This window comes from Chelonia mydas, chromosome 3, assembly GCF_015237465.2.
Source record: "Chelonia mydas isolate rCheMyd1 chromosome 3, rCheMyd1.pri.v2, whole genome shotgun sequence".
Taxonomy (NCBI): Eukaryota; Metazoa; Chordata; order Testudines; family Cheloniidae; genus Chelonia; species Chelonia mydas.
In genome coordinates this window covers 88,592,270-88,614,027 of record NC_057851.1, presented here as the reverse complement: position 1 = coordinate 88,614,027, position 21,758 = coordinate 88,592,270, and the positions used below count along the sequence as shown (strand labels likewise).

Here is a 21,758-nt window from a genome sequence, read left to right as displayed (position 1 = left end):
CTCAGGGGGGTGTTTTTTTCACACCCCTGAGTGAGAAAGTTGCAGCGCTGTAAAGTGGCAGTGTAGACCAGACAAAAGTGCTTAACACAAAATGGAAAGGACCACAAGCCATAATAGGGAAAGAACAGGTTAAAGAATATTTAGATAAGTTAGATGTATTTAAGTTAGCAGGACCTGACAAAATTAACACTAAGTTTCCTTAAGGAACTAGCTGAAAGTCTCAGAACCATTAGTAATTATCTCCAAAAACTCATGGAGGATTGGTGAGGTCCCTGAAGACTGGAGAAAGGCCAATGTACTTATCTTTAAAAAGAGGAATAAAGAAGATCTGGGGAATTATAAACCAGTCAACCTAACTTTGACACCTGGAAAGATACTGGGACAAATTATTACATTTCACTTTGTAAGCACCTAGAGGTTAATAGAGTAATAAGTAATAGACACAATGGATTTGTCAAGAACAAATCTTGTAAAACAAACCTAATTTCCTTCTCTGACAGATTTATTGGCCTAATGGATGAGGGGAACCAGTAGTCATGATACATCCAGGTGCTCTTGATTTTTTTGGACACCTTACCACATAGCATTCTCATAAGCAAACTAGGGACATGTGGTCTAGACAATATTACTAAAAGGTAAATGCATAACTTTTAGTATGTATCACTCTTTTGCTGTCAAACTGGGAGGACATATCTAGTGGGAGTTCACAGGGGTCTTTCCTGGATCGGGTACTATTTAACATTTTCATTAATGGCTTGGGTAACAGACTGGAGAGTATGCTTATAAAATCTGCAGATGACACCAAACTGGGCATGGTTGCAAACACTTTGGAGGACAGGATTCAAATTTAAAAGGACCTTGATAAAGTGGAAAATTGGTCTAAAATCAAAAAGATGAAATTCAATAATGACAAGTGCAAGGTATGACACCTAAGAAGCAAAAATCAAATGCACAAATACAAAATGGGGAATAACTGGCTGGGCAGTAGCACTGCTGGAAAGGATCTGGGGGGTTATAGTGGATCACCTATTATTTATGAATCAACAATGTGAGTGATGCCTGTATGAAAAAAGGCTAATATCATTCTGGGGTTTATTAACAGGAGTGTCATATGTAAGACATGGGAGGTAATTGTCCTGCTCTACTTTGCACTGTTGAGGCCTTAGCTGGAGTATTCGGTCCAACTTTGAGTGCCTCATCTTAAGAAAGATGTGGACAAACTGGGAACGGTCCAGAGGAGAGCAACAAAAATGATAAAAGTTTGAGAGAACCTGACCAATGAGGAAATGTTTAAAAAGGGCATGTTAAGTCTTGAGAAAAGAGTACTGGAGGAGAATCTGAGACTAGTCTACAAATATGTTGAGGGCTGTCATAAAGAGGACAATGATCAATTGTTCTCCATTTCCCCTGAAGGAAAAAGTAATTGGCTCAATCTGCCTGCAGCAAGGGACATTTAGATTAGATATTAGGAAAAACTTTCAAACTAGAAGGATAATTATGTACTGGAATATACTCCCAAGGGAAGTTATGGAGTGCCTGTCATTGGAATTTTTAAGAACAGGATGGACAAATGCATATCAAGGATGGTCTGGGTATAGTTGGTCCTAGCTCAGCGCAGGAAGTTGGACTACAGAATCTCTCGATGTCCCTTCCAGCCCTACATTTTTATGATTCTGTGACTGCAGAAGTGGAGGTCAGCTGCCTTTTCCTTTTAACCCTACTATTTATTTATTTCAGTTTCTACCAGTGTATGTTTTCAAGGCTATCTTGACAGGGGAAAAGGGCTAAAAATTGCATTTAAAAAATAAGAAAACTGAGATATTCCTTCATGGAACCTGAAAGTCATCTCGACAATCAAGTCAATGAGTGTTGTAGAGCATATTGTAGAGAAAGGTATGATCAAACATAGAGAAACTCTCAACATATAAAATACCCAGAATTAAGTGCAGATTCTTTGCTTAATGAAACCATGCTTAAACACAGACTAAATGATTGGGTGTGTTAAAGAAGGCAGCTTATCAGGATTTCAGGTTTTACAGTAACATGCTCAAAAGAGATTTGATTTTCAGCTTTGGCTGAAAGAGTGAAGGCATGTTTTGGTTTTACTTTCTCATTTAGATTCAGGAAAACACACCCCAGGCCTTAATAGCTCATTAGCAGGCTGGTACACTTATAGAGGCCTGGACTGCACAGAGAGGACTGGACTGTTAAGTGATTTTTCTACTTCAGATTCCATCTGCCCCTCAGATGAAGGGATCTCTGCAGACAGCCCTATCTGCCTCCTGACAAAAACAACAACCAGAGTAATTCTTTATCTGAAGATTAATCCAGATTAATGGCAACAGATGCCTTTCCCTGAGGCTGAATGAGGATATACCTTTCACCCATTCACTATGTGACTTCTCATGTGAGGAGGCCATGACAGCTGTAGGGGCTGTGGAAAGATCATGGCTCCAAATCGTTCTGTTGATAAAACACATTTCTTTTTTCAGTGAGTCAGAACATCAAACATCCTTGGGGGAATTCACAATCTTTAATATTAATGACCTTTCTTAATCTCCTTGGAGAGTCTGGGCACATCTGAGAATAGAGGTGATTTGCTGCAGCTTCTCAGCTAACTGCTCTGTAGTTCACAGTCCTGTTTTGAAAGATAGTAAAGTCTAATTTTCCCTTCAATATAAGGCACATTGGCCTTACCATCCAGCATGAGATTGTGCTCCAGGTCCTGGAGAGAAGTGCCACATCCATTGGGATGCCCTCTTGCAACAGCTGGTTTGTGAGGCAGCACCTCTAAGTCGTCACCCATGTAACAGGTTCTTGGGTTGGCTGCCAGGGCACAGGGCAGTTGTTGTTAGCACTCAGTACAGAAGAGGGCCCCTTCCTGATCTGCGATGTCCTCCACCTGGCTGGATGGTTATTGGTGGAATATAATAATGAATTTGCCATTTGTTTGGTTTGCAGGTTGTGTTTTGGTTTCACAGGACATTGTGGTTACAGTTGGAGACTTCCATAGGTATCCTAAGGACTATGAGAACTTTTGCAGTTTGTTGGCACAGGTAACTTAAGGACTTACATGGTCTGTTTGTATGGTACAATTTGACCAATCAGCACAGGTTTTGTTTGTTTTATTGATATATTGTTTATTTCACAAGGTCACAACTTTGGGTAGTAGATCCTGGCAGCAGAGTTTGACTTTACTCTCATCAATTTTTAGGGGTGTAGACATTGGTTTGGTGATTGGTTCTCCCAAAAACTGTAAAAGTCAGATGGTTTGGGATAGCCTTTTCCTTGTGAATTTGGCCTCAACGCACCTTTCTAGGGAGAAAGGATTGGATTTGTGGGCAAGCCTATGCTGTTCTGAGTATTGCCAAACTGAGAAGCTCAAAAATCATGAGTCAGACCCCAAAAGATGTTTTTTAAAAGATTATATTATGGTTTTGGTCTGTCTCTTGGATTTTTGAACTCCCTGGTCATCCCGTGTGTGTGTGTGTGTATGGATAACTCTCCCACATTTATTGAATAAAGTGATTTTGGCCCTCTTCCAGGGTTCTTGCTGGCTGCCTGATGGTGCAAAGCTTTAAGATTCAATCCAAACCCCAAAATTCTAATTCATAGAATATCAGGGTTGGAAGGGACCTCAGAAGGTCATCTACTCCAACCCCCTGGTCAAAGCAGGACCAATCCCCAAGTAAATCATCCCAGCCAGGGCTTTGTCAAGCTTGACCTTAAAAACTTCTAAGGAAGGAAATTCCACCACCTCCCTGGGTAACCCATTCCAGTGTTTCACCACCCTCCTAGTGAAAAAGTGATTCCTAATATCCAACCTAAACCTCCCCCTCCCCCGCAACTTGATACCATTACTCCTCGTTCTGTCATCTAGAACCACTGAGAACAGTCTAGATCCATCCATCCTCTTTGGAACCTCCTTTCAGGTAGTTGAAAGCAGCTGTCAAATCCCCCCTTCATTCTTCTCTTCCACAGACTAAATAATCCCAGTTCCCTCAGCCTCTCCTCATAAGTCATGTGTTCCAGTCCCCTAATCATTTTTGTTGCCCTCCGCTGGACTCTTTCCAATTTTTCCACATCCTTCTTGTAATGTGGGGCCCAAAACTGGACACAGTACTCCAGATGAGGCCTCACCAATGCCGAATAGAGGGGAATGATCACGTCCCTCAATCTGCTGCCAATGCTCCTACTTATACAGCCCAAAATGCCTTGAGCCTTCTTGGTAACAAGGGCACATTGTTGACTCATATCCAGCTTCTCGTCCACTGTAACCCTTAGGTCCTTTTCTGCAGAACTGCTGCTTAGCCAGTCAGTCCCCAGCCTGTAGCAGTGCATGGGATTCTTCCGTCCTAAGTGCAGGACTCTGCACTTGTCCTTGTTGAACCTCATCAGATTTCTTAGGTCCCTCTGTATCCTATCCCTACCCTCCAGCATATCTACCATTCCTCCCAGTTTAGTGTCATCTGCAAACTTGCTGAGAGTGCAATCCACGCCATCCTCCAGATCATTTAATGAAGATATTGAACAAAACCAGCCGTAGGACCGACCCTTGGGGCACTCCGCTTGATACTGGCTGCCAACTAGACATGAAGCCATTGATCACTACCCGTTGAGCCCAACGATCTAGGCAGCTTTCCATTTACCTTATATTCCACTGTGTATTTCGCCCATCCCTCATCCCAGGAATTAATTATGCACTTCCCCAGCCTCTATATCAGTTCTGCCATCCCTAAATGCCCACAATCTGCCTATCCCCACCCTCCCCACCTGATCTTTCCTTCTCCTGCTATTAACGGGTTCTTCATTCCCTATCCCAGGCTTGAGGGACTGCAACAGGGTCTCCTCTCCCCATTTCAGGCTCGGGGGCAGCTCCAGGTGTTCTTCATACCTCTCCTCCTTCCCAGTCCTGGTGTTGCAAGGATGGACAGGGAGGGAGGAGGAGCAGACAGCAGAATGACCCATTGCTCATAGGAGGGAAAGGTGGAGCCACCCTGAGCTGCTGGGGTGCTCCCTCCTTTTCCCATCATCTGCCCTTCTCTGTGAATGGTGTCAGCTGCTCTCTCTCCCAATAAAAAGTCCTTTGGGTTCTTGAGGGGAGAGAGGAGAGCTGTGCATTCTTCCTGCAGCAGCTCTTGTTATCTGCTCTTCCCCGGAAGGTGGAAGTAGGAAGGAGCAGCCAATCAGGGGGAGATTTCCCCAAGGTGGGGCTGAAATTCTCTTAACGGCTAGAGCTATTTCCATCATCGTGAGACTGGCTCCAGCCCCAGCCAAACTCCTGTGACTCACTAAGGAATTTTCAGAGTTGATACCACTGCATCCTATGAGGCCAGAGGGGTTCCCTGGAAGTAAGCTGTTCTGGGTTGCAGGCCACCATAGTCCTTAGGAGTAATGGAGGTTCAGATAGGGCCCAAGATTTGAGCAGCTGCTAAGTCCTGAGTCTGTGATGCTCAGGATTTAACTATCAAAAATGGGGAAGGCAGGTGACAGAGAGCATTGATAGCCTTCCCCTTTTCACTGTTGCCCTGAGAAGTTATCCTGTTAAGGAATTAATAAAGTTGCTGCCACTTGCCTCAAAATTCCAGATGTTAGTATCTGTTGGCCCCTGCCATTCACAGTACTCTTTGAGTGCTATAAACCCTTTGGATACACCTACACTGTAAGAAGACCCGTGGCACAGCCATGGCTGGTCCAGGTCAACTGACTCAGGCTGCAGGGCTAAAGGTTGCAGTGTAGATGTTCTGGCTCAAGCTGGATCCAGGCTTTGAGACCCAGTGAATGGGGAGGGTCTCAGAGCCCAGGCTCCAGCCCGAGCTTGAACATTTACATTGCGATTTTTAGACCCGCAGCCCAAGTCCCACAAGTCCGTGTTTATTGACCTAGGCTCTGAGACTCAGTTGTTGCAGGTTTTTTATAGTAGTGGAGACATGAGCTGTGAGACCAAAGAAGAGGCTCTCATGCTCTGTTTTCCAAACATCCCAGTTTCCCAAGCAAAGGGATGAAACATTTGCCTGTTAAATTAAAGGATTCAAAATACACTATTCACTATTTATTGAAAGAAGGATATTGGGGGAAATAGTTTGTACTGAACGTCTTGACTATTAAAAATAGTCTACTCAAATTTTACAGTAAGTTTTTCATGTAGTTTTACAGAAAGGGCTGTCTTGGTAGCAGAAATTCTTGTGTATTATTGAATGTACTTGTCATTAGTGATGGGATCACATAATAAACAATAACACTTTGCTTTTTTGCTTTTAAAGAACACTGAAGACTATTTCCCATTATGTAAACTTTTAGATTGCTGTGCTAAGCCTTCTTTGAAAAAGATGAGTTGATAAAATAAAATCACTCTTGTTTCATCTCTGCAACATCTGAATAAGTAACATTTTTCATTTGTCACAAAAAATTATGACATTGCTTTTGTAACATTGCAAAAACAAGCTAGCAATTTACATAGTGATTAAACTAAAGTAAATTGGTACACTTCATGCTGATGATTGTGATGTTGTTCTTTTATTACACTTGATACTTTAGGTACTTCTAACTGGGCAAAAGAGCATAAACAGTAATAAGAAGAAAACAAACTGTTATTGGAAGGAAAATATATGTGACTGGTATATTTCTAAATGAATGAAGTGTGTAAGAAATATATTTTTAAAAAAGGGGGCCAGGTACTCCACTTTTGTAAATCAGCTGAAGATCAGGCCCATAGTACTTTATTCATTCAGTCAAGGCTTCCAGGGAAAAAATAGGGCCACAAAAAAGCTTGTTATATTAATAAGTCTTTAAATCCACAAATTAACTTGTGAATGTGTTGTGTTAGATGAGTTGATGCTCCCAGCCAACATTGAGAAATGGGTTTTAACTCCCCTTCTAGAGTTCAAAAGGGGCATTTTAAGATTATGAAAACAGATGTTTCTTTCCCGTGCAGACTGTCTTAAAGAGCTCATTATCATGACACTGGTAGAGAAATTAACATTAATTAACAGGAACTACTTGAAAAGGTGCAACAATGTCTGGCCACTAAAAGACCTTTATACCATTGCAATTTAATTAAATGTACTCACATCCCTTATGTTCTTCTCTGTTTTATCTTTTTTTCCATGAAGGGGTTGCCTTATAGAACCTCATAACACATTAAGGTATTTGAATACAAGACTGAAGTCTACATTTACTTCCAAGATTTTTGAATTCTGTGCACTATGAAGTCTGTCCTGCTGTATTGTCCTTTGCATATAGTGATAGGTTGAAAATAATAAAAAAGGTTAAGCTGTGATTGCGGTTGATCTGGTTTGAGTGTCCTATCTACCTCTTTCTGGTACTAAAGTGCCCGGAAGTTATTCAATATTGTAGGTGTAGTCTCATTACAATTATCTATGCGAGGATGATTATTGCAAAAATCTATGTCATCCTGGCACAGACAGATATTAATGTCTCCCAGTTGTATACTAGGATGCATTCAGATTGTATACTTCACTGGGAAAACCCATGGGAGGGATCCTGAGGTGAAGAAAATGACATCACAGCCTCAGTGCCAGGAAATACTACATACGTGGCTGCCTCTGACTCCCAAACACACTCAAGATGAATAAGGTTCCACAGCGGGCTTATGAATAAATGATAATGCAGTAAAGGGCTATACTAGCTTTTAAGTGGATTCCCTGAAGAGCTTGGAGGGTGTGCCATTACATGCATTTCCCCATACAGATTCCTGTGGTCATAGGGACTGCTTTATGGATGCAGGGAGGGAGAAGGGCTATGCTGTAAGATGTCTGATTCCACTTCCATGAAGGAAGGGAAGGGCTGTAGATAGGAGGTCCCCTCTATACATGGACCCTGTTGAAATGAACCCTGCTGAGACTGCAAACAAGGGTGCCAATTGGGTGGTGGTTTTTGTTGTGTGGACACTTATCCACTAGAAACTGGACTCAAAGCGTCAGCTCATTTCATATAGATAACTGAAAAGCCATCAAATGGTGATAATTTTGGCTAATGCATATTTGGGTTAGATGTGCAGCAGTATTTTACGAATGGAAGAAATTGTCTCTTGTCATGCGACCAATTTGGCCTCCTCATTCTATTAGAATGAGAACACAATATGTGAGACATAATAAGATACCTTTGGATCAACTTGCTCAATAGCTTATTTGGAATTTGAAAGTTTCTTTCAGATACTAGGTTGTAGTATTTTAATTGGTAATGTAAACCTGGGTTAACATGAGGTTTCAACTGCAGGTGGCAGCAAACCCCTAAAGATCAATTTATATTTTGAACAAAGCAAAAGCAAGGCTAGGTTTACCATATCAAGAGTAAACAGAAATATATTAAAAAGCTATAGATCATGAGATGATTACATAGCAAATAGAAACACGTAGAACAGATTTGTTAAAAACTAAACGGACATCTCATCCCAGATGTGTGATAAGCAATGACAGCTCCCTTAGAGAGGGTGGCAATCATTTGCAGGAACAGTCTCCGGCAAAGCGACATTGAGCACTGTATGTAAATTTTTCTCCTGTCATGCCCTTTAGCTGACTACTGCACAGCTAGCAGCAAAAAGAAGTCTGGTAAAACAGGGCATTTATATGTCCTTGCCTGGTACGTTAATGCAAGAGCTGGCTGCTCCAAAACGTCAGAGCACTCTCATTTAGGACGTTATTAACACAGCTAGCAGAAATAATGAAGGCAAGCAGAATCCCAGATAAGGAAGTATACTTAACCTCTAAAAACTGTCAAAAGTAAAGGATGGTTTCATGAAAAATGATGATGTGAAGATTAAAGGCACAAAGTGTGCTATGGAAGATTATCCACATCTGTTTTAAACAGATGATGTGACAGGATGCATAAAATCCTGGGATGAATCAGGTTAAAAACCTATTCCTGAATAAGAGAGGCGCTACAAGTGGCTACGCCCATTGCCAGTATTGGCAGAAAACCTAGCCAAAAAGGCAAACAGGAATGTCTGGGACACAGCTATGGCAATTTCCTGCAATATCTTTGGGAGATCTTACTGTATTAAGGTGAGGTATCATTGTGGGCCAGGGTATGTAATTCCATGGGTAGGGGGACTACAGCTCTCCAGGAACTAAGAATAATGGAGCATGATTAGGAAAACACACTCAGGTTGTAACACCTCCAGAGAGATACCACCACTTGGAGAGGCTCATATATATTGGTTCAAACTGGACTCTCCAGAGACCAATGGACTAAGAAAGGACTTTTGGTTAAATAGCTGAATTTAAACTGAGTCAGGCTCTTCATTCTGATCCAGCAAATGGACAGGACCTTCAGTCCAAGAGGTGTTGGAAAGACTTTAGCCTACTGAGGCCTCAGAAGATTGACGGGTGAGCACTGGTAAGCTTTCCTCAGGCATATAAAAACTTGTAGTGTTTTTTCTTGTGGTAACTTATGACTGCTGGCAATTACAGCTATTCTTTGGAGAGAAAGCAAAGTTCAAACACTGGCCTATTTAGACCATCCAACTTGCTGGGGATATCACAGTGTAGAAAAGGAACTCTGCAGCCTAGAAAACCCACAGTCAGGAGGGACAGAGACAACATGCTGTGATGGCTGAGGAGCTGGGTGCCTAGAATGGGTGCTGTCAAGGTTCCTTCCCCACTCTGAACTCTAGGGTACAGATGTGGGGACCTGCATGAAAACCCCCTAAGCTTATTTTTACCAGCTTAGGTTAAAACTTCCCCAAGGTACAAACTATTTTACCTTTTGCCCTTGTACTTTATCGCTGCCACCACCAAGCATCTAACAGATACATAACCGGGAAAGAGCCCGCTTGGAAATGTCTTTTCCCCCAAAATCCTCCTCAAACCCTACACCCCCTTTCCTGGGGAAGGCTTGATAAAAATCCTCACCAATTTGCATAGGTGAACACAGACCCAAACCCTTGGATCTTAAGAACAATGAAAAAGCAATCAGGTTCTTAAAAGAAGAATTTTAATAGAAGAAAAAGTAAAAGAATCACCTCTGTAAAATCAGGATGGTAAATACCTTGCAGGGTAATCAGATTCAAAACATAGAGAATCCCTCTAGGCAAAACCTTAAGTTACAAAAAGACACAAAAACAGGAATATCCATTCAATTCAGCACAGCTTATTTTCTCAGGCATTTAAACAAACAGAATCTAACACATATCTAGCTAGATTACTTACTGAGTTCTAAGACTCCATTCCTGTCCTGTTCCCGGCAAAAGCATCACACAGACAGAGAGAGACTTTGTTTCTCCCTCCCTCCAGCTTTTGAAAGTATTTTGTCTCCTCACTGGTCATTTTGGTCAGGTGCCAGCAAGGTTATCCTAGCTTCTTAACCCTTTACAGGTCTAAGGATTTTTCCTCTGGCCAGGAGGGATTTAAAGGTGTTTACCCTTCCCTTTATATTTATGACAGGTGCCCTCAAGGGACCAGAGAGGGAGAATAAGGGTGCAGCTACCCTGCACTGTGACAGCCTGCACTCATCTGAGCACACCACCTGAGTGGGTAAAATCATGCTTAAATGTGAGCACGTAAACTGGTAGTCTAAAAAAGAAGAGGTTTTAGAAGAGGTCTCCCTGAGACAGGATGAAAAATGATGCTCTTCCAGATTGTGCCTTGATGAAACCTGATAGTATTTACTGGTGCTGGGCTTTGGAGAAAGCATGTCTCACTTGATAAATGTCCAGTTCTTTATTCCTTTAGTATTCTGGCAGTATTTCCAATGGTAAAAATGTCAACTCATAATTTATCACTGGTGCAAGAGACAGCAAGGGTGCTAGAACAATTTGTGTAGTAGGGGTGCTGAGAGCCATTGAACCACTCTGTAAACCCTGTATAGGATAGAACCCTCTTCAAGCCACGGGGTGCTGCCACACCCCAAGCAGTACTAGTTCTAGCACCTATGAGCGACAGTGAAAGATGTAGTATAGACCAAGATCAGAAAAGGTCAAGTATTTTTAACCACCTGAGAAATTAACACAGTAGAAGACAGGGCTCAAGCATTTTTATCCCATGTCACCACACTCACCACCTGTGGTAGAAAGTGTGGAAGATGTATTGCCAACTCTCACAATTTTATCATGGGTCTCACTATATTGGTGATTTTCTTAAAGCCCCAGCTGCTGGAATCAAGAGATCACATAAGAATCTCAGCTTTCTTTTTTTTTTAAAGGAAGTTTCTGGCCTTCATGGTTGCAGAGAAAAGCTTAAAAATGTGATGCATGTGGACCTGAAAAGTTCAGAAACCAGAAGGCAAATAAAAAGAACTTGTAATTATTATTTTAAAACAGTGTCATGATTTTAAGGCAGTCTCGTGAGGTTTATAGGCCTGACTCATGATTTTTGAATGCTTGAGGTTGGCAATACTGGGTGCCTGAGACATAAATAGTTGGCGGGGGTCTGAGCCAGGAGTGACAAGCCAGGCAACCGACTTTAGACCCCAGGGTAGCCTGTAAAGAGCCGGGACAGCACAATTATGTGAACTGAGCCCAGACAGGCAGTGAGGGAAGGGAGCTGGTGGCAGGTGTGCTACAGAGTAAGTCCTCCAGGATGTGTAGTGACACCATACTTCCTGTACACTCTTGATGCAGTTTTATCTTTACAGTCTGCTCATCAGTGAAATACTACATCATACCAAGAGTGGAAGACACAGGATGCTGGAAGACCCACTGAGAAAGGTAATGGTGCAATGGCTACTACAGGGCTTGTGCTACTGCACATAACTCCCCTACTAGTTATGAGAATCTGTATCATTTGGAGAATAGAAGAACCAACAGATTTCATTCACTCCTTAATAAGTGTAGAGAAAAAAGGAGGACTATGACTGTATGTGGACCCTAAGGGGCTGAACAAAAACGTAAAAAGAGAACACTTCCACCTGCCCACAAGAAGCGAACTATCTGTCTAAGAAAGCAGACACCAAATTCTTCAGCAAATTAGATGCATTGGTGGGATTTTGGCAGATCCACCTGGACACTGAAAGCTTCAAGATATGCACTTTCAACACACCATTTGGCACATACAACTTCTTAAGACTGCTTTTCAGAACACGTTCAGCTCCAGAACTATACCACCATACAGTTAGCCAGATGCTAGAGAGTCCAGCAAGTGTGAAAGCATTCCTTGATGACATGGTAATTTGGGGCAGCACTGCCATTGAACATAAGAAACTACTGAGGAGAATACTAGAAATTGCAAAAGCTAATAACCTTAAATTGAATAAGGCCAAATGTCAATTTCAAACAGAAATAATGTACTTGGGAGAGAGACTGACTTCTAAGGAAATCCTGCCTGATGAATCAAAGATCCAAGCAATACTGAATATGCAGAGACCTGAAGATAACTGGGAAATTCAAAGGCTGCGAGGCATGTAGAATTACATCCACAAATTCATACCTAATTACACAGCTCGCACAATTCACTTAAGACATCTCCTCCACAAGATCACAAAATGGGCATGGATGTCAGAGCATGAAAGAGAGCTCAATGATTTAAAGCACATTTGTCAGCTCCAGTTCAGCACATTTTTGATGCAATGAAAGACATCAAATGCTTCACAGATGCCTCATCTTTGTATCTAAAGTTATGAATATTAACTATGTTCCATTATTTCAAATGTGTTTGCTCCTGGGGTAACACCCACAAGGTAATTTACATCCAGTTTGGCCAGCACATTGTGAATGAACTATTCAAGTTGATGGCCCATTAAGGAACACAATAGGCCACAGAAGAAGTTTGTCCTCGCCCGGTGAGCCTTTCTGTGGATGCCTTAGCTAGAATTTGGGTAATGGCTACTCCTGAGTCATCAAAGCATGCAAGAGCATGTGACTGGCTCATGTGACCCTGGACTCCAACTTGTGCCTGTAATTTTCCACAAACTAAGATTGAAAGCATCCCCTCCACATGGGTGAAGATATAAAAGATCCTGGAAGCATCTCCATTTTGTCTGTCTTTCTTTCCTGCTCTGATTTCTGGACTATGGGCTTACACTCAAAGGAGCATTCTAACCAATAGACTGAGGACTTCCAATCTTTTGGAAGTTACCAGAGTCTCAACCACCTCAGTGCCCACCCCCTGAGTTCAGACCCCCCCCCACTCATTCTGCCACCATCAGCTCTGCCCCCCAGCTACGCCCCAAATCAGCTCTCCCCAAGCCTCACTTCTGCTTCTCCTGGGATTCTTCACCCCCTCTCCCAGATCCTGCAGGCTGAAGTGAGGCACTCCCTCCCCTTTTCAGGCTGTGGGGGACATCTCCAGTGGCTCCTCACCTGCTCTTCCCTTTTCCATGATGTGTGCTGCAGGGTGGGAGCAGAGTCACTGACCTGTCTTCCATTGTTCACAGGAGAGGAGGAGCAGGCAGAGCTGCCCTGAGCAGCCGGGGTCTTCAGCAACCTCCTCCCCTCACCCTTCCTGTGAGAATGGTTTTGGGTTGCGATGGAGAGTAGGAGGGGGAGAAAGCTCTGTCTGCAGCAGCGCTGATTGGTTATTCTGCCTCAGGAGGTGGGCAAGTGGAGCAGGCATCAGAACAGAGGGTTCAAATTCACTAGAGACCTGGATCTTCTTGTGTTATTGAGCAAGCCCCATTGAAATTCATGTCACTTTTGGAAAAATTACAAGAGCTGGCAACACTGTGTTCTCCTTGCCATTCCCTTTCCCCTCAAATTCTAATTTTGCTACTTACTTTTCCCTGATAAAGTGTTTGTTCCCTTTTAAACATGGTTGGTGTTTGAGCCTGTTTTATTCAAAATGAACTAGAAGTCATAGGGACTGTATATGAATTTATTCACTCAGCCACTGACTGGAGGCACCGTGCACTGAGAATCCAGTTTAGCTCCAGCAACCAGTAAGTCCTAAGAGCTGATGCGTGCCATCAGACCCAGGAGCACAAAGAATCTAGGGCCCACTGGTTCTAAAGTGGGTCCTGGAGCACCTGAGGAGGGACAAATAGGGGCTGTACCACAGCAGGGGACCAGATATATCCCTAGCCGTGGCTACAGGCCTCAGGACAGATTTTCCATTGCCTCCGTGCACCTTGTGTAGTCATTTTATGCTGGTGCAAAATATGTGCAAAGTGGAGGTAAGTTATTCTGTGATAGTTTTACATCCATTTTGTTTTCACTATATCTTGGTGTAATGACTGTATGTGGTGCAGGGCAATGAAGAATCTGGCACCTCTTCTTGTCTTTTATCGTTATCTGTGAACCAACAACTGGCCAAGATAATGACACACAATAGCTAACTCAGGGCTCAAATAAATGTACCATTAAGAGAAAAATTAGAGTGTTAAGACTGTCAAGTAGCCAGGCCTGGAAATGGAATGAGGTCATTGAATGCAAAGGTATTTATTTGCATGTTCAAGAACCTCAAATTAATTTGCAATGCATCACTTTGACATTCTGAACTTGGAAATACTTGAAATCAAGAATTCTGCCTTCAGGGTAGTTTTACAATTCCTATGAGATATTCCTCCTCCCATGGCATGAAGGAGCTAGAATTGTACATTCATTAATAATGACAATCTATTTGCAGCCTTGCAGGATCTTCTTACTTTGGCATATGTGTCTTCTTACAGAGGAAGATGGAAGGTTAAGTGCGGACGGCTTTATATTACAGTCACAGGTGAGGAACTAGAAACTGAAACATGTACATGGGATATTTAATCTATTATTCTGCCACCTATACTCACAGAAAACTCATAGTCTTTCAAGGTCGTTGTATAATACTGCAGGTACAATTAGATATAGATGTCTAGTAGTGGGTTACTGAAAAGGATGAGTGAAAAATAATGAAAATCTGCTAGTCTTCATAGGAAATGCCTCCAGGAACTTAAGAATTGTACTCTGTAGCACGTCTGCCTGCACCCATGATTGCAACAACAAAGCGAATTGTGAAAAACAACTTTTGTGTATCCCAACTGTGATCCATGTTTTTGCGTCCCATAGTTGTTTAGTAACTGTGTGGTGCTCTACTAAAAAGCCTAAATAGCTAGGGTCTGTGGATTTGTGGCTGAAATGTCCTATGACAAAATTTCAGTTGGAATAGGTGGAAGGAAGCTGCCACTGCCAGTTGTATTTCCACAAACGAATGGCACTTACAGGAACAAGAGAAGCAAGTATTTATGTGCTCCGACATTTGTGCGAATTCCAATGAAAGCAGGAAAACAAACTGTTTTCAGGTGGGCTCATTTGGTAGACTATTGACAAAGTCATGGGCTCATTTGGTAGACTATTGACAAAGTCTTGGTCATTGTGACGACTAATGACTGCCAGTGTTTCCATTACATTTACAGCATGGTGGCTGGGGAGGGGAGGTTACAGGTTAGCAAGAGTCCCAGTTTTCTGTTATCAGTGGTGTGACAAATGGGAGGGAAAGAATACATCTATTTATACACTGCAGTAGTGAGTGTGTTGTGTTATTAGGTATCAGGAAGCAGGAGGTATCAACAGAACTTGCATGCTGCTGACTTCTCCTTGGTATCTTTGTATGTAGGAGTCCAGTCTCTAGTTACCCTGACATTGTACATCCCAGAAGCAACCTGCCCTGCACCCTGAATAATGTAAAGATTAGAACGGAGTGGAAAATACTTTTCCTGTTGCATGAAAATTTCATAATACTGAAAAATTGTCCTGTCCCAAATTGAGATGAAAGTAAAAATCTCAGGAAAAAAAATAATTTCAAGTCAATTGAAACTTTTCATTTTGATTTTGACCATTTTATATTTCAAAATTTTTGGTGCAATCATTAAATGTTCAAATAAAAACCATTGTGAACAGGAAAACTAGAATTTTTTGTTTTGAAAATGTCAGTACAAAGTGTTTCAACCATTTCTAAACTTTTTTTGAATTCTTTTCAAGCCGAAAAATGTATCCAACCCTTTCCTACTAAAAGGTTTGGCTTGGACGAATTGGCATTATCTGACGAAAAAAAGATTGTATTCAAAAATTGTTGACCAGTTGCCTTAAAGATTACTTAAGGGGTGAAAGAGCTGGGACATAGCATTTGAACTGGATTGGGGAGTGATGGAGTGCTCTGTCCCCCCCACACCTAGTAGTCCTTCTCATATAACCTATACCCACTCAATTTCTGTGCTAACATTGCAGAGATTCAAAAGCTCTCTTTACCCACAAGTGGAGTAAAGACATTGTTACTCAAATATTTGTATTTAGGCTCTATTGCTGTTCATTACTTCATATTTGTTTGTTGTCCACTGTGCTTCCTTGATCAGTAAAGGGGGATTTCCTTTTTAATTTAAATTATTTGATTAAAATAATCTATTGCTGAGCATAGTATAAGTGAAGGTAACTCATAGACACACAAGTCCTAGCAGGCAGTGAAATAAATCTGTTCAAATTACTATGCATACACAATCCTCCCTGCTATCATTCAGATTTTTTTTATCTATTTGGACACCCGTGCCTAAGAGTCCTTGAAAGGAAAGGAAAGGGGTGATAGTTGCAATGCATCCCTTCCTTCGTGTGGGAGGGCTGTATATGTCTGTGGTACTTTACATACCACAAATCTCAGAACTTCAGGAATGACAATTTTATGAATGTGTGTCCATTTTAGCTGAACTGTTGAGTAAAGAGCTATGATTCTGCCACAGAGTCATGGAGGTCATGGATTCCGTGACTTTCCAGGACCTCTCTGACTTCTGGGGTAGAGCTGGAGCAGTTGTCAGCCCTGGGGCTGACAAACAACTGACCGGCGGCTAGCCCTGAAACAGCCAAACAGCTAACCAGTGGTCAACTCCGGGCAGCAGTCTGTGGCCTCTGGAGCAGGGCCTGGGGTTGGTTCAGTCCCTCTGGGGCTGGGGCAGCAGCAGTCAGCCCCTGCCATAGGAGCATTGGCGGGGCTGGAGCTGCTGCAAGCGCTGGCAGCGCTGTCTTTGTGTCCTGTCCCCACCAAGGTATTTTTAGTAAAAGTCAGTGGCAGGTCGCAGGGTTCCATGAATTTTTGTTTATTGCCCACGAACTGTCCCTTACTTTTACTAAAAATACCCGTGACAGAATCTTAACCTTAGCTATGACTAGGTTTGTTTCACTCATTGTGCAGCACAAGAAGACTGCTTTAAGACCTGTTTTTAGTCATTTAGCTTATGCTTTCATCACTGCTCTGGACTCATCTGATGTCCTATTTTACAGTTTTCAAGATGCTGCTTGTTATGGATCTCAGGTTACCTCAGGCGACTGAGTACATATTCTACTTGTCAAACCTTCATAGTGAGTGCTGATGAAAGTTCAGACGTGATTTTTTTTTTACAGCCTATCGTGGTCACAAATCTTTTGTCTTTCCTCTTCTTCCCATGTTGTGTGCTATAGCAGCAATGACCTTTTCCATGCATGTCGAAATATTGCCTTCAAAGTGCTAGGGGCCAGAGTGCAGAGCAGTGTGGCTCCTTGGATGTAATACTCCTCCAGAGGGTATTCACTGGGTTGACGTGCTTAGCATTTTTAAAAATAACTTAAGAATGTATTTGGTTTAGTAAGGCTTTCTCTAAGCCGGGTTGGACCCCAACTGCATATACAAATATTCCCAGACAAAAACTAGGTTAAAATAGAGTTAAGATTGAGAGTACATACCAGTAATTTAGGGTAAACTACATTACATGGATGTTGTTGTTATTCTAAAAGCAAGTATTAAAAACTCAGGAATTTCACACAACTTTAAATTTAAAGAAATCCAGTAAAATGTTGTATGTGGCCCAGAACCCTAAATTAATGACTGATGAGTAACATCACCCCTAGAAATGATAAAGAACTACATCTAACAGTCTGAGAAAAGCTAAAGTGTAAAAAAAAAAAAAAAAAGAGAGAGAGAGGTGTTTCAGAATATGTGCAAATAAACCTGTAAAGGAAAACTAGATGTTTCTAAATCTAAATATTAACTAAAAAGACAACAGCATCTTTTCCCCAGGCATAATAGAATAGAAAGTTGTAAAATATTTTTGTATTTATAAGATACCTTACAATAATCTGTGATATAAATTATATATTTTTATTACATGTTGTTGTCGGAGAGCAAAATATTGGGGCTTTTAATATAAAGATAAACGGATTTGTTGGTAATCTTATATAAGTATTAAAAGGGCGGGCGCAAACACAAAAGGTAAGGCAATAAAGAAGAACTGAGACATTATAGGATTTGAATCCCAGTAGGTATTCATACTGTTTTGGTAAAAGTTCTGTGCATCCCACCTGGCCCATCTTTCCTCACTTGTTAATCTAATTCAGGACATAAGTCACTCAATTCCTCTTAATTGTTTTATTTAGGTTCTGTAGAGGATGGATCTATGTTTTTAAAACCAAAGTGATGCTAAATCTAATTCTAATCACTATATGTATTTGTTAATTTAAACAAATCAGAAACCAGCAAAGCCTCCTTGTGGAGACGCAGCATATACCAGCAAAAGGAGGTGTTTTGCCAGTATAGTTAAACTGCATCCCCTAACAACATAAGCTCCACCAGCAAAAGGACTAGAGGAACGGGAAGAGGAGGTGGGAGAGGAAATGAGGGGGGATTAGGAGAGGTGGCTATCAACCTCATATTCTCTCTTTCTGTATGTATGCCAGGATCTGGGGGAACCCTTCCCCTCTGAGAGGGCTTGAGCTCCTCTCCCTCTCACCACCATATGAATCAGGAGCTGAAAGGGCCCTGTCCTTCTGGGGGAGAATGGAATCCCCCCTTTATACTGGGCTTCTGCCCCTCCCTCAGTGGCTTGCGGCAACTGGATGCTTTAGCTTGCGTATATGCATTGGCTAGATCAGCAGCTTTTTGCATAGCATCCAGGGGTTTATCTGAAATTGCTTGTCTGATTTCCTCAGAACGTGTGCTCAGGATCTGTTCCTGGGCAAAGAGATCAAACAACTGGTCAAAATTCTCTGTCCCTTGGCCCATTTTCTCATCAAATCATACAATTTATACACATATTCCATATGACTTGTCTTGTCATTCATTCTAAGAATGAATTTTATTCTATAAACTTCAGAGGTATACACAATACATTTTATTCTATACACTTCAGGGGTAATTTGAAACCTTTGTAATACAGCTCTTTTATATTAAGGATATTTTAAAGCCTCTCCAATTGGCATTTCATTAAATACATGTAAAGCTTTACCAGAGAGTTTTGCAGTCATTATGGGGACTTCCTTGTCCTCTGAAACTTCATATAGCCTTTCAAAAGTGGTAAGGTATTCAATACACTCTGCTTCTTTATATGCAGGGCACAATTTATCCCAGCTGTGGAGCGGGGCCCTTGGGTAGGATTGATTATTGCTTGGGGATTGTCCATCTGTAGTTCCCACATCTTGATTTCATATTGATGTTTCTTTTTGTTCTCTTTCCATTTTCAGGGACCATGGGGCTCAAATCCTAGTCCACAAGCTCTTAAGAGGTAGTCAGTCCCAGCCTACCACCTGCTGCTGGAATAGCTGCTGAACTCTCGCAGAGGACTCCAGTCCTGGAATCTGCTTGGTGGAACCCTGGGGGTCCTCATTGGTCCCCAGCCTCTATTTAACCCAAGCACAGGAAGAGGAAGTTGCCGATGATAATGGGATCTTCCTGCATGGCACTGCTTCCTCTATTATGCCTGCTCCTATTGACGATTTCCTGGTCGGGTTGCCAACCCTCTAGGCTTGTCCTGGAGTCTCCAGGAATAAAAGATTAATCTTTAATTAAAGAGCAGGCCATGTGATGAAGTCTCCAGGAATTTGTCCAACCAAAGCTGGCAACCATAACTCCTGGTAACCTGATCCTACTTGCCTCCTGACATCTGACTTTCAGTTTTCCCTCTGGTCTGTCTTGGAATCTGACCTTCTGGTATCAGACCTGGCCTGACTCCTGTTCTGACCATGAGGTCAGACTGCCCATATCTTATCTGTGATACCCATTCATGTTGGATTTGAAAGGTTTCCAGTTGGAGTTTCTCTCTCTAGCTACATCTATTCTGAGCCCACTTTTAAGCTAGATGATCTGTTTCCTCCTGATGCTGTAGACCAGGGATTGGCAACCTTTGGCACGTGGCCCACCAGGGAAATCCGCTGGCAAGCTGGGACAATTTGTTTACCTGCAGCATCCACAGGTTTGGCCGATCACAGCTCCCACTGGCCGCGGTTCGCCGCTCCAGGCCAGTGGGGGCTGCGGGAAGCAGTGAAGGCCGAGGGATGTGCTGGCCACCCCTTCCCACGGCCTCCATTGGCCCGGAAGGGAGAAGCGCAGCCAGTGAATGCTGCGATTGGCCGAAGCAACGGATACTGCAGGTAAACAAACCGTCCTGGACCACCAGCAGATTTCCCTGACAGGCCGTGTGCCAAAGGTTGCTGATCCCTGCTGTAGACTCTGGGACCTCAGATGGGTCCTAATACATTGCCTGCCCTCCACGTGTTTTGCCATAATCCATGAGGCAGTTTTTTTTACTCATTTGGCTTTTTGGCAGCATAAAATATGCAGCAATCTGAACACAATCTGTTTTCCAGTGCATTTGTCATATGTTTCTTTGCTTCTTTTGCCCCGGCTTCTGTCTCTCACCCTAAATAAGCAAACAGAAAACAACAAACCTTTCTTTTGACTGTTTGCAGCCTTCACGTGTAAGAATCACTTAAAACTGTTACACCAGTGCTTAAAGTATAATCTCAGATAAAATAACAAGCTTTATATAAATCCTGCTTTGACTATACCATTGTCATATTTTGAGGTGCAATTCAGACTAGTGAGGGGTTGTGTTACTGCCTGCCCCATAACCTTGGGCTCCCCACAATGCTTTGCTGATGTAGCTCCCAACCTGCGCTGCTCACAACCAGGCTACCAGTCATACCGTGAGTGTCTGTGTGCTAGATAGCCCTGGTTCAGTAGCTCTCACCTCAGCAGCCTGTCTACAGCCTCACTCTGACTTTTACCAATCTGGGTTACTATTTGTAGGGTGACCCCAACAGACCCCCAGTCTTGGATTTTCCCAAAAAACTCATGTTCTGCAATGTCCAGCCCTCTCCTGGACAGTTCAGAGATTGAGGTTCATTGCCTCTTTAAGGAGTCAATATTCAACAGTTTGTTACTTTATGTGGAGTTACCAAACAGTGCAGTTTAAACACAGCACTGGATTGATTTAGATTAAAAATAAAACAAGATTTTAAGTGAATTGAAGCATATGAGATAGGTAGAAATGGTTACCAGAAAATAAAAGTGAAAACATGCATCTAAAACTTAATCTAGCAAGTGCTGATTCAACGCTTTGTTTAAGATGGCCGTTCACACCCACAGTTTTCCAGCAGGATGGTGAGTGACCCTCTCCTCGGTCAGACTTCTCCCAGAGGCCCAAAGGTTCTGGTGCTTTTGTCTTGTTAGGTGAAAGAGAGAACTGAGGGTTTTCTGGTCCTTTCTTTTATAGTCCAGTGAACCTCTGAAGTGGATTCTTCTGAAGGTTAACCCTCAAAGTAAAGGCAGGTTTCAGAGTAAAGTTTATCCAAACAGTGAGGAAGGTGGCATGGAATCTGGGGAAGGAGGTTCCATATTCTTTCTTCTCCCTCTTGTGTTTGATAAAATGCAAATTATTCTGTTTCCTGCCATTCCTTCTCTTGCTATCTTGAGGACCCTGTTTACTACTTATATGTAAATTGATATAAACTTGTATTCCTTTGTTTACGATAGACCTGTTTAACAAGCAGGCCTGTCTGGTTACATGTTCTAATAACATCATACAGGGGAATTTGTTACTTTACATATAACATTGCTACATACATTTTACCATGATATTATTGACTAGTAAATCATTAGTTT

General features: G+C 42.2%; 1 long non-coding RNA gene across 1 annotated transcript in view; it reads left to right on the top strand.

Moving 5' to 3' along the window:
* LOC119565692 overlaps positions 1–20,025 on the top strand; it is a 52,653-nt gene extending 32,628 nt beyond the window's left edge. The window contains exons 3-6 of the long non-coding RNA XR_005224502.2: positions 2,962–3,056; positions 11,593–11,665; positions 14,560–14,606; positions 19,340–20,025. This is a non-coding gene — a long non-coding RNA (uncharacterized LOC119565692). The remainder of the gene's footprint in view (positions 1–2,961; positions 3,057–11,592; positions 11,666–14,559; positions 14,607–19,339) is intronic.
* Positions 20,026–21,758: the final 1,733 nt, after the last annotated feature.